The sequence below is a fragment of the Anolis sagrei genome, chromosome X (genome assembly GCF_037176765.1).
Source record: "Anolis sagrei isolate rAnoSag1 chromosome X, rAnoSag1.mat, whole genome shotgun sequence".
NCBI classification, from domain to species: Eukaryota; Metazoa; Chordata; class Lepidosauria; order Squamata; family Dactyloidae; genus Anolis; species Anolis sagrei.
In genome coordinates this window covers 56,821,480-56,834,544 of record NC_090034.1, presented here as the reverse complement: position 1 = coordinate 56,834,544, position 13,065 = coordinate 56,821,480, and positions in this window count along the sequence as shown.

The window sequence follows — 13,065 nt, the reverse complement described above, 5'->3', positions numbered from 1 at the left end:
TATTATATATATAGTTTATTATATATAGAATATACTATCTATACAGTATATAATGTATATTTAATTATGCTATGCATAATATACTATACATAATGTACTATATAATACACTAAATTATATATAGTATACGGTATAAAACAACAATGCAATTTCAGATCCCCAACATACTGATATTTGAATACAGCTCAACATACAAGTCAATCATTTCAAGAATTGCAATCCACAACATACAAATATTCAAATAGAATCCAACCTTCAATTCAATTACAATCACTTTAGAGATATAAGTATAGCTGATGTAGATACCTTAATTAATTATATCAATGAGTAATAATAATGATGATGATCCATGATATCAATGATTAATATTAATGCTGTTAATTATCACAACTATTAATAATTAGTATTCATGATATTTATTATTAATCATCTCAATGATTAGTATTTATGATATTAATGATTACTATTAATTCCAATATTAATACCAAGTAATACAGAGTTTATCATATGGTATAATACAGAGTCTAGTATTAAGTAAGCCTATATTTAATAGTAACTCACAAGCAACCGGAAACTACATTGATTAGACATTGACCAATCCCTATAATATGTATTTTATTAATTTGCTTTTAATGACTGTATTTCAATATTAATACCAAGTCAATACAGAGTTTATGTTATGGTATAGTATGATACATTGTATAGTATAGTATAGTATGATAGAATACTATATGGGATGATATAGTTTTGTATATAGTATATCATGTATATTAGTATATATAGTACTAATATTATGTATATTAGTATATATAGTACATAATATTATGTATATTATGTATAGTCTGTGCTTATGCATATATATATACACACACACACATGTATGCAACCCAAAGAATATATATTTATAGTATATATAATTAATTATATAATATATTATGTACTATTTAATACATAATATACTATATAATATTATGGCATAGTATTATAAATCATATAATATAGTATGACACAATATGACGACTGACCACCGTAGTTTTTTAAATATAGTGGTTATTTTAAATGTGTTATTGTAATTATGAACTATGATATTTTACTGATTGTATGTTTTTATGGCTGAGTCCCTCTAAGAGGTGAGAAGCTCGGTATAGAAAACTTTGAAATTGAAATAAATAATACTATATGGTATGCTATAATGTTGTATATAGTATAGTATTATATATAGCATATGTATAATATATATGTGTGTGTATATATGTAGTATACTTAAATATATTATATAATACTATGGTATGATGTAGTTTTGTATATAGTATGGTATAGTATAGTATGATAGAATACTACGGTATGGTGTAGTTTTGTATACAGTATAGTATTATATATAGTTTATTATATATAGCATATGCTATCTATATGCTATATACGGCACTCTATATACAGCGCACCATGAGTCATACCGGCCACATGGCCTTGGAGTTGTCTGTGGACAACGCCGGCTCTTCGGCTTAGAAATGGAGATGAGCACCACACCCCAGAGTCAGACATGACTAGACTTAATGTCAGGGGACAACCTTTATCTATACTATCTATATAGTATTATATAGCATATTTAGTTATGTTATGCATAATATACTAATGTACTACATAATACACTAAATTATGTATAGTATACAGTATTGTATTAATTAGTCCTATTTTTAAGAGCAACTTTCAAGCAAGCAGAGGATGCATTTATACATGGTTGTTGGTGAACTGAGAGTCAACTGTCCTTTTAAAAAAACAAATCAAGCTGCTAGTCCTCATAAAGGTCCACCGCTGGCTGCCATGATCTTGTAGTGAAGTGGATGAGTCTTGAGATGGAAAGGGACGTTTCGTGGATGGGAACCCAAGGAAAAGGTGGGGCTGGTCTCCCTCGCAGGGGTGGTGTGTCGTGGCCCCGTGGGCTTCCTTTTATCGTCCCAGCCTCCAAGGATTTGCCCAGGCATAGGATGACAAAGGGAAAGCCACAGGGCCAAAGGGAAGACATTGTAGTTTTGGAACGTCGAGTCCTTCCTTCTGGACCCGGTGTTTTGCAAGCCTTGGGTCCGAATGGGGAAAAGAGGAGAGGAAGAAAAGGGGGAAGGAAAAGAAGGAGAAGCCGATAGAGATCCCAAGAGGGACACTCTCCTCCTGAGGAAAAGGAGACAAGAGAAAACTGGGATTAATAAAGACTACTCACTTGACATAATTGTTGTTATTATTATTTAAATAAATGTATTATTATTTAATAATAATAATAATAATAACAATAATAATAATAATAATTTATACACACAATAAAAGTGAAAATATTCATATGTGTGTGGCTGGGATATCCACTTACACAGACAAGCTCCTGCCTCCACAAACAGCTCTAGCTCTCACTACTCAGGAGACACCAATGGCCCTTCCTCCAATGACATCGCAGGTTATAGTGAGCGCGATGAACATGTCCAAGAGCCCTGCCAATGTCCTCCACAAACACCACACTGCCCACCACCCAAGTGAAGGCTTTCATACGGGGACAATTTCATCCTAGATTTTATGTGTTTCCTCCACCACAGACATCCCAGTGTTTCTTACTCTCTCCATTGGTGTGGAATGTGCATGACCCCACCCACTGCCTCTCCCTTAACCCTTTCCTTTTTTTCCCTATGGCAGACAACAAGCAAAGGAATTGACCAGCAACTGAACATACTACAGAGGTTTGGGGAGAATTCACCATGATTTATACGACTTGTAGGGACTGAGATGTATAGTTCACCTGCAATCTAAGAGCACTGTGATGCTCCAGTTCCAATGTTGGAACTGGAACTAACTTGGCACACAGAACCCCCATGACCAACAAAACATACTGGAGGTCTTTGGAGGGATATATATAGGAGTTGTAGCCAGAGGCGGCCCTAGGTAATTTTCAACGGGAAGTAAACAGTATTTTGCCCCGCCCCCCCCCCCCCCAACCAATCATTGATATATATTTTCTGTTTGTCGTGGGAGTTCTGTGTGCCATATTTGGTTCAATTCCATTATTGGTGGAGTTCAGAATGCTCTTTGATTGTAGGTGAACTATCCATCCCAGTAACTACACTTGCCGCACTTGCTCCCTTGCCTAGCCCGCTTTGGGTCCGGAGGCGTGCCTGAAGACCCCGGCATGTGCACCAAAAGTCACCTCTTCTCCTGACTTTCTCCACAGCCATTGGGACTGAGAGAGAGAGAGAGAGAGAGAGAGAGGTGGAGATGCCCACCTTTCCTGAAGGTAGGCGCAAAAACAAAGGAGGGAGCGGAGGTGGGAGATACCTCCAGCCGGAGGGGCTCTCTCTCTCTCTCTCTCTCTCTCTCTCTCTCTCTCACTTGGTCCCAATGACTGAAGAGAAAGTCAAGAGAAGAGGCGACTTTTGGTGCGCACGCTGGGGTCTTCAGACACGCCTCTGGACCCGAAGCGGGCCAGGCACGGCAGCTCTGCCCCTTGGCCCACCCGCGGATTGGGGAGAGGAGAGGAGGAAGGTGGAGCGCCGGGGGATCGGGAAAGGGAGCCGGTCATGGGGAAGGGATCGAACACGGAGAACGATTGAGCGCCGGCTTTGCTCGTGCACCCGGTGGCCGGGTGGACCAGGAACGAGAGGGGCTAGGCGAGGTTCAAGGGCCCGGCCCCTTTGGGAAGAGGATCGCCCGGCAGCGAGGCAAGAAAGCCGAGGCTCCCCCCGGACTGCTAGGGCTGTTGTGAACTGAGGGGGCGCTCCTCAAGTGGCAGTCGAGGGGCATTTACAGAGGCGCCTCTGCGCCCCTGGCAAAAAAAGTGTTCTGCGACCGCTTACTTCGCGTAATGGACGAGCCGCCCCTGGTTGTAGTTCACCTACATCCAGAGCACACTATAAACCCAAACAAGAATGGATCTGGAACAAACTCGACATGCATACCAGATATTCTTAAATTTGAATACTGATGGGTTTTGAGGGGAATTAGCCTGGACATTTTGGAGTTGTAGCTATTGGGATTTATAGTTCACCTGCAATCAATGAGCACGCCGAATTCCACCAAAGATGGGATTGGACCACACTTGGCACACAGAGCTCCCATGACCAGCCAAAAATACTGGAGGTTTTTTGGGGAAATTCACTTTGATTCGAGGGAGTTGTAGTTCACCTATATCCAGAGAGCACTGTGAACCCAAACTCCAATGGATCTGGACCAAACTTGGCACACAGACCTATTATGTTGAAATTTGATTATCGGAGGGGTTTGGGGGGAACTGGCTTTCCTTTCTGGGAGTTGTAGTTCACCCGCAACCAGAGAAACTGTGACCTCCACCAATGATGGACCTGGACCAAACTTGGCACACACAACCCCCATGAATAACTCAACCTACTGGAGGGGTTGGAGGGGACCGACTCACCATAGTGGGACTTGTAGTTTACTCTGCAGCCAGATAGCACACTGAACTCCACCGATGATGCAAACTTGCCCAACATATCAAAATTTGGAGCTTTTCGGGGTTAGCCTGGCATGATGGGACTTGTAGTTCACCCACGACCGTATGCATTTCATGCAATTAAAAATTGAGTTTTTCAAATAACCTGGGCAATGCCGGGTACCCAAGGTAGTAACTCAAAAAAGATTGCATTGGTGCCCACTTATTCTATGTAAATTACAAAATCTTCGAATGGAACCCATTTACTGCCACATAACCCCCAAAATATTTCATTGGGACCTATTTACTGTCATATAACAATATCTAACCTATTTACTGCCACAATAACTTCCATGATGTGTCACTGGGACTCACTGCCCTATAAACCCCAAAATCTGTCATTAAGGCTCACTTACAGCCATAGCACTTCTAAATTCTTCCATTGGGACCCACTTACCGTTCCAAAGCAGCTGGAGATCTTATTCTTTGGGTCTGAACCCCTTAGTTTGGCCAACCAATGCATCCGGCCTGCTCTCTGCCTCCTCTTTTCCTTCCAGATAATGGGGAAGGGGGCCTTTCTGCCTGGCTTTTATACCCTCCTCGTTCATATGACCACCACGTGCAAATCCCAAGAGCTGAGAAGGGAAAGGGTGGGTGAGGGCAGGAATGCAAAACCCGATTTAAGGACTTAATTGGGATCCGGGGAGTGTGTGTTTCCCTCTCCCCAGATCCCATGACCGCCCTGAAAGGGGTCCTATGACCAAGGCGAACGCAGTCAAAGAGCCTTTTCTTCTTGGCCGTGACCTCCATTTCTCCGCCTGGTTCTTTCGCTGTTGAATCTAACTTACTCGGGTTTGTCCCAAACCCAAGGCGACCCCCACATTTAATCTGTCGAATGCCAGGAAATGTTGTCAGTTTCTTGCAAAGCATCACATCGAGGTTCTTTTTCATAGAGGTGGATGGCCCTCTGTCAGAAAGGCTGTGATGGTATCTTCCTGTCTGACAAAAGAGAATTGGACTGTCGGGAGGGCTTGGAAGATGTCTTCCTGCATACTAGAATGAAGCTGGACTGGATGGCCATCTGTCGGGAGGGACTGGATGGTGTTTTTCTGCATAGTAGAATGAACCCAGACTGGATGGCCATCCGTCAGAAGGGATTGGATGGTGTCTTCCTGCATAGTAGAATGAAGCTGGACTAAATGGCCATCTATCGGGAGGGACTGGATGGTGTCTTCCTGCATAGTAGAATGAAGCCAGCCTGGATGGCCATCTGTCAGGACTCAGGAGGGATTGGATGGTGTCTTCCTGCATAGTAGAATGAAGCTGGCCTGGGTGGCCATCTGTCAGGAGGGATTGGATGGTGTCTTCCTGCATAGTAGAATGAAGCCGGACTGGATGGCCATCTGTCGAGAGGGATTGGACAGTGTCCTCCTGCATAGTAGAATGAAGCTGACCCGGATGGCCATCTGTCGGGAGGAATTGGATAGTGTCTTCCTGCATATAGAATGAAGCCGGACTAGATGGCCATCTGTTGGGAGGAATTGGATGGTGTTTCCCTGCATAGTAGAATGAAGCCAGACTGGATGGCCATCTGTCGAGAGGGATTGGATGGTGTCTTCCTGCATATAGAATGAAGCCGGACTAGATGGCCATCCGTTGGGAGGAATTGGATGGTGTCTTCCTGCATACTAGAATGAAGCTGGCCTGGATGACCATCTGTCAGGAGGGATTGGATGGTGTCTTCCTGCATAGTCGAATGAAGCCGGAGTAGATGGCCATCTGTTGGGAGGAATTGTTTTTTCTTACATATAGAATGAAGCCGGACTGGATGACCATCTGTCTAAAGGGATTTGATGGTGTCTTCCTGGATATAGAATGAAGCTGGACTAGATGGCCATCTGTTGGGATGACTTGGATGGTGTTTCCCTGCATAGTAGAATAAAGCCGGACTCGATGGCCATCTGTTGAGAGGGATTGGGCGGTGTCTTCCTGCATACTAGAATGAAGCCGGCCTGGTTGGCCATCTGTCAGCAGGCATTGGATGATGTCTTCCTGCATAGTAGAATGAAGCTGAACTAGATGGCCATCTGTTGGGAAGGCTTTGATGGTGTTTCTCTGTATGGCAGAAAGGGGTTGGACTGGATGGCCTTGATGACTCTTCCCATTCCAGGATCCTATGGAAGAGGTCCCAAAAGTCATCCAGTACAACCCCATTCATCCATACATGCAGGAAGACACAATCTAAGCCCTCCTGACAGATGGCCATCTAACCTCTGGTGAGAAAATATTGAAAGGGCGTATATTCCACTCAGGAAGTTTTTCCTAATGTTCAGGTGGAATCCCTTTTCCTGCCACTTGAATCCATGGCTCCATTGTTTCCTAGAACTGCAGGGAATGAATCCCTAACACATTCCGGGTTCAAGAGGAATAGGAACAAGCCGGGGAGGGTCCAGAGGAGAGTCAAAGGTCTGGAAACCAAGCCTTATGAAGCACAAACGGGATAGGTTTCGCTCTTCGGAGACTCTTTGAATCTCCAAAGATGACAGAACAAGCTTGTTTTCAGCTGCTCCACAAACCAGAAAGGAGAGAACCGTCGGATCCAAATGGCATTAATGAAGAATCGTGCCACTTTCGGGGTCAGACTAGATGACCCTTAGGTCCCCTCTTTCCGACTCTGCCATGCTACAATTCCATCTATTTGTCTGAAACTTAAGCTTCATTATAGGATGCAGGAAAACACCATCCACTCCCTCCCGACAGGATGTACATAGATAAACGATTAGACTATAATATCCGTTTATTTCCTTTGTTACAAACGCCGTGGTCCGTTTCCTTAGTGTTTGTGGAATGAGGATCTTTCCGTTTCCCCCCATAAATCTAATGCTTTCTGCTGTTTTTCCTCCCCCATTTCCTATTTCCTGGGGACCTCAAGCTCTTCGAGAGGAAGTGGATTGCGCCTAAGAGGATAAAAATACATATTTTTCCTCCCGCTTCTGGCACAAACACACTGGCTTTCTCTCCTAGGATTAAGGCCGCTCCAGGCTGTTCCAGCCGCTTTGCTAATCGGAGGCCATTGGGGACAACTAGATTAAAATAAAAAAAGGAGGAGGAGAGACAAGGCTTGTGTGACCTTTGTCTCCTTCGTTCCTTTCGGAATCCGCATTTCTTTGCTGCAACACGGCCCAATATTACTAGTTTTGTCCCAAAATTCCTTCCAAACGCAAAACCTTTGGAAACCCAAGTTGGCGACGTCAAAGTAATGAGAAACAGAAAAAGTCTTGTCCTCCGCAAAGGCTGGAAATTTGGGGAAATTGCATAGGGGAAGGTGACATTCTTCCCATCGAGCCCGACACTGTCCATTTGCCTGGCTTTGCAGAAAGTTGTGTGATTGGCTGACAAGGAAAAAATAAAACAGCATGCAGCTGCCGTTGTTAATCACATCATCCCCCTCCCACCCCAGACAATTACAGAGGTAGATATTTATTTATTGTGTCAGAAGCGAACTAAGGGTACAGTTGTAATGTACATTTAAAAAACATAAAGTTTAAAAAACTTGGCATTATACTAAATGTCCTTTGACCAGAAGCTGGCCACTTGGAGTGCCTCTGGTGTTGCTATAAGAAGGTCCTCCATTGTGTTTATGACAGGGCTCAGACTGCATTGCAGTAGGTGGTCTGTAGTTTGCTCTTCTTCGCACTCGCATGTTGTGCTCTCCACTTTGAAGCCCCATTTCTTAAGGTTGGCTCTGCATATCATGGTGCCAGAGCGCAGTCTGTTTGGCATCTTCCAAGTCGTCGAATCTTCTGAGTGCCCAGGGGGGAGTCTCTCATTCGGTATCAGCAGGGGCGGCTCGTCCATTACGCGAAGTAAGCAGTCGCAGAACACTTTTTTTTGCCAGGGGCGCAGAGGCGCCTCTGTAAATGCCCCTCGACTGCCACTTGAGGAGCGCCCCCTTAGCTCACAACCGCCCTAGCAGTCCGGGGGGAGCCTCTGCTGTCTTGCTTTGCTGCTGGGCGATCCTCTTCCCAAAGGGGCCGGGCCCTTGAGCCTCGCCTAGCCCCTCTCGTTCCTGCTCCACCTGGCTACCGGGTGCGCAAGCAGAGCCGGTGTGAATCGTTCTCCGTGTTCGATCCCTTCCCCATGACCGGCTCCCTTTCTCGATCCCCCGGTGCTCCACCAGCCTCCTCTCCTCTCCCCAATCCACGGGTGGGCCAAGGGGCGGAGCCGCCACGCCTGGCGCGCTTCAGATCCAGAGGCGTGTCTGAAGACCCCAGCGTGCGCGCCAAAAGTCGCCTCTTCTCCTGACTTTCTCTTCAGCCATTGGGACCAAGAGAGAGAGAGAGAGAGAGAGAGCCCCTCCGGCTGGAGGTATCTCCCACCTCCGCTCCCTCCTTTGTTTTTGCGCCTACCTTCAGGAAAGGTGGGCATCTCCACCTCTCTCTCTCTCTCTCTCTCGGTCCCAATGGCTGAGGAGAAAGTCAGGAGAAGCGGGCCAGGCAAGGGAGCAAGTGCGGCAAGTGTAGCTACTGGGATGTATAGTTCACCTACAATCAAAGAGCATTCTGAACTCCACCAATGATGGAATTGAACCAAATATGGCACACAGAACTCCCACGACGAACAGAAAATATATATCAATGATTGGTTGGGGGGGGGGGCAAAATACTGTTTGCTTACCGTTGAAAATTACCTAGGGTACCAACCATGGATTGTGGTTCTGGGTTTTAGCCTGCCACTTTTGGACGCTCACTTGCTGAGGTGTTCCTGTGAGTATCTCGGTAGATCTTAGAAAACTATTTCTTGATTTAAGGTGCTGGCATACAGGCTGATATCCGAGCAAGGGATGGGTGGACTGCCTGGGTCTTTTCATTACACGTTGTTACTTTCCTGTGGATGTCAGGTGGTGCAGTACCGGCTAAACCAGGGGACCACAAACTTTTTAAACAGAGGGCCAGGTCCCAGTCCCTCAAACTGTTGGAGGGCCGGATTATAATTTCAAAAAATGAATTAATTCCTATGCACACTGCACATACCTTATTTGTAGTGCAAAACCACTAAAAATACAATAATTAAAAGGAAGAACAATTTTAACAAATATAAACATATTAGTATTTCAATGGGAAGTGTGGGCCTGCTTTCGGCTGATGAGATAGCATTGTCGTTGTTGTTGTTGTTGTTGATGTGTGTTTTCAATTAGTTTCAGACTTAGGTTGACCCTGAGCGAGGGCCGAGTAAATGACCTTGGAGGGCTGCATCCGGCCCCCGGGCCTTAGTTTGAGGACCCCTGGGCTAAACAGTATTATTTCTCCAGTGGTGTAGGACATAGACATGCTGCCTTGGTTAGACCACACCTGGAATATTGTGTCCAATTCTGGACACCACAATTCAAGAGAGATATTGAGAGGCTGGAATGTGTCCAGAGGAGGGCGACTAAAATGATCAAGGGTCTGGAGAACAAGCCCTATGAGGAGCAGCTTAAGGAGCTGGGCATGTTTAGCCTGAAGAAGAGAAGGCTGAGAGGAGATATGATAGCCATGTATAAATATGTGAGAGGAAGCCACAGGGAGGAGGGAGCAAGCTTGTTTACTGCTTCCATGGAGACTAGGACGCGGAACAATGGCTTCAAACTACAAGAAAGGAGATTCCATCTGAACATGAGGAAGAACTTCCTGACTGTGAGAGCCGTTCAGCAGTGGAACTCTCTGCCCCGGAGTGTGGTGGAGGCTCCTTCTTTGGAAACTTTTAAACAGAGGCTGGATGGCCATCTGTCAGGGGTGCTTTGAATGCAATATTCCTGCTTCTTGGCAGGGGGTTGGACTGGATGGCCCATGAGGTCTCTTCCAACTCTTTGATTCTATGCTGTGATAATACAGCATGTCTCATTAAGAGCCACATCCACTATTTTAATGCGGTGAGATGTATTCCACACTGGGCATGTGGATTTAGCAGCAGAATAGCTAAGCGCAAGGACAGATGTCTTCACTGTGTCTAGTTGTGATCCCCAGGTTGTGCTAGCGATAACATTCATATGATATTATTTCTATCACCTACTTTTTGCTTGATATTAAAGCAGTGCTTCTTATAAGTCAGGGCACGGTCCAGAGTGACTCCCGGGTATTTGGGTGTGCTGCAATGCTCCAGTGAGATTCCTTCCCAGGCAATCCTCAGAGCTCGAGATGCATGTCTGTTCTGAAGGTGAAAAGCACACGTCTGTGTTTTAGATGGATTCGAATCAACTGGTTTTCCCTGTAATAGGCAGTAAGAACACCTAAAGCTCTGGAGAGCTTTTGTTCAACCATTTCAAAGCTCCCTGCTTGGGCAGTGATGCCACAATTGTCAGCATAGTTGAAACTCTCTCCCCCATCTGGTAGTGGCTGATCATTTGTGTAAATGTTAAACATTGATGGAGTGAACACACTCCCCTGAGGCAGACCATTCTTCTGTTTTCATCATGTGCTTCTTTGGCCCTGGAATTCAACAAGAAAGCGCCTGTTTTGTAACAGATTTCCTATGAAACGGGCGAGGGGACATGAGAGAAGCCTCCCTGCAAGATTGCAACACACCGGGGCATCCCCATGGCAACGTCTTTGTAGATGGCTGATTCACGCTAGAAGTGACCAGAGGAAACTTGCAACACGTCAAAGTAATGAGAAATAGAAAGAGTCTCATTCTCCACAAAGGCTTGAAATTTTGGGGAAATTGCACAGGGGAAGGTGACATTCTTCACGTCAAACATGCTGCTCTTCATTTGTCTGGCTTTGCAGAAAGTCATGTGATTGGCTGACAAGGAAAAAATAAAAACAGCATGCAGCTGCTGTTGTAATTCACATCATCCCGCTCCCACCTCAGACAATTACAGAATATGTCACATTGAAAAAACAACAACTACACCTTGAAATGTAGCTTGCCCATTAATCCTCTTACGTCCCACATTCTCTGCGGTTTTCGAAGTGTCCCCGCTTTCTCTTTCCTCCTCTGCCTTCATCTTCGGCTCACTTCAAGTCTTTCAAGCCGAGTTCAAAACACAAAAAAGGGATTTGGGACTTGATTGATCCAGACACAAAGGAGACAAAACAAGGGAAGGGTCTCCCAGTGAGCTTTGAAACTAATCGGAAGCCTCCGGAACGTTTCAGAGAGATTATTATTATTATTATTATTATTATTATTATTATTATTAGTGTCAGGAGCGACTTGAGCAACTGCAAGTCGCTTCTGGTATGAGAGAATTGGCTGTCTGCAAGTACATTGCCCAAAGGACGCCCGGATGTTTTGATGTCTTACCATCCTTATGGGAGGCTTCTCTCATGTCCCCAAATGGGGAGCCGGAGTTGACAGAGGGAGCTTATCCATGCTCTCCCCGGATTTGAATCTGTGACCTGTCAATCTTCAATCCTGCCGGCACAAGGGTTTAACCCATTGCGCCACCGGGGGCTCCAATAACAACAGCAACAACAGTAATAATAATACTTTATTTATACTCCACTCCATCTCCCCAAGTATTACAACATACACAGATAGGCAAACAATCACTGCCTTTAGAACGAATGATCACCAAGTTTGCAGATAACACCAAACTGGGAGGGATAGCTAATACCCCAGAAGACAGGAGCAGAATTCAAAACGATCTTAACAGATTAGAGAGATGATGGACCAAAACCAAGAAAATGAAGTTCAACAGGGACAAATGCAAGATACTCCACTAAGGCAGAAAAAAGGAAAGGCATAGATACAGAATGGGGGATGATGCCTGGCACGACAGCAGTATGTGTGAAAAGATCTTGGGAGCCCTTGTGGGGAGGCAGTTAAACATGAGCCAACAATGGCATGCGGCAGCAAAAAAAGCCAATGGGATTTTGGCCTGCATCAATAGGAATGTAGCGTCTAGATCCAGGAAAGTCATGCTACTCGTCTATTCTATTCTGCCTTGGTCGGACCACACCTGGAATAGTGTGTCAAATTCTGGGCACTGCAGTTGTCCAGAGGAGGGCGACTCGAATGATCAAGGGTCTGGAGAACAAACCCTATGAGGAGCGGCTTCAAGAGCTGGGCATGTTTAGCCTGTAGAAGAGAAGGCTGAGAGGAGACATGATGAGGGCCATGTATCAAGATGTGAGGGGAAATCATAGGGAGGAGGAAGCAAGCTTGTTTCCTGCTGTCCTGGAGAGTCGGACGCAATGGCTTAAAACTACAGGAAAGAAAGGTGATTCCACCTGAACATGAGCAAGAACTTCCTAACGGTGAGAGCTGTTCAGCAGTGGAGCTCTCTGCCTTGGAGTGTGGTGGAGGCTCCTTCTTTGGAGGCTTTTAAACAGAGGCTGAATGGCCATCTGTCAGGGGTGCTTTGAATGCAATTTTCCTGCTTCTTGGCAGAATGGGACAGAACTAGATGGCCCACTAGTTCTCTTCCATTCTCTTGTATAGAATTTTATGATTCTATACACAGACAAAGGTAAAGGCTTCCCCTTTCATCTCTGGCTTCCGGAGGTGGTGCTTACTGTAGCCATGGCCAAGGGCTCTTTTTCCAAGCCAAGGAGCCTGTTATCCGTAGACTCCTCTCTGGTCGTGTTGCCAGCATGGCTGCCTTTATTACCTTCCTGCTGAAGCGGTACCTATTGATCTACTCATATTTGCATGTTTTCAGT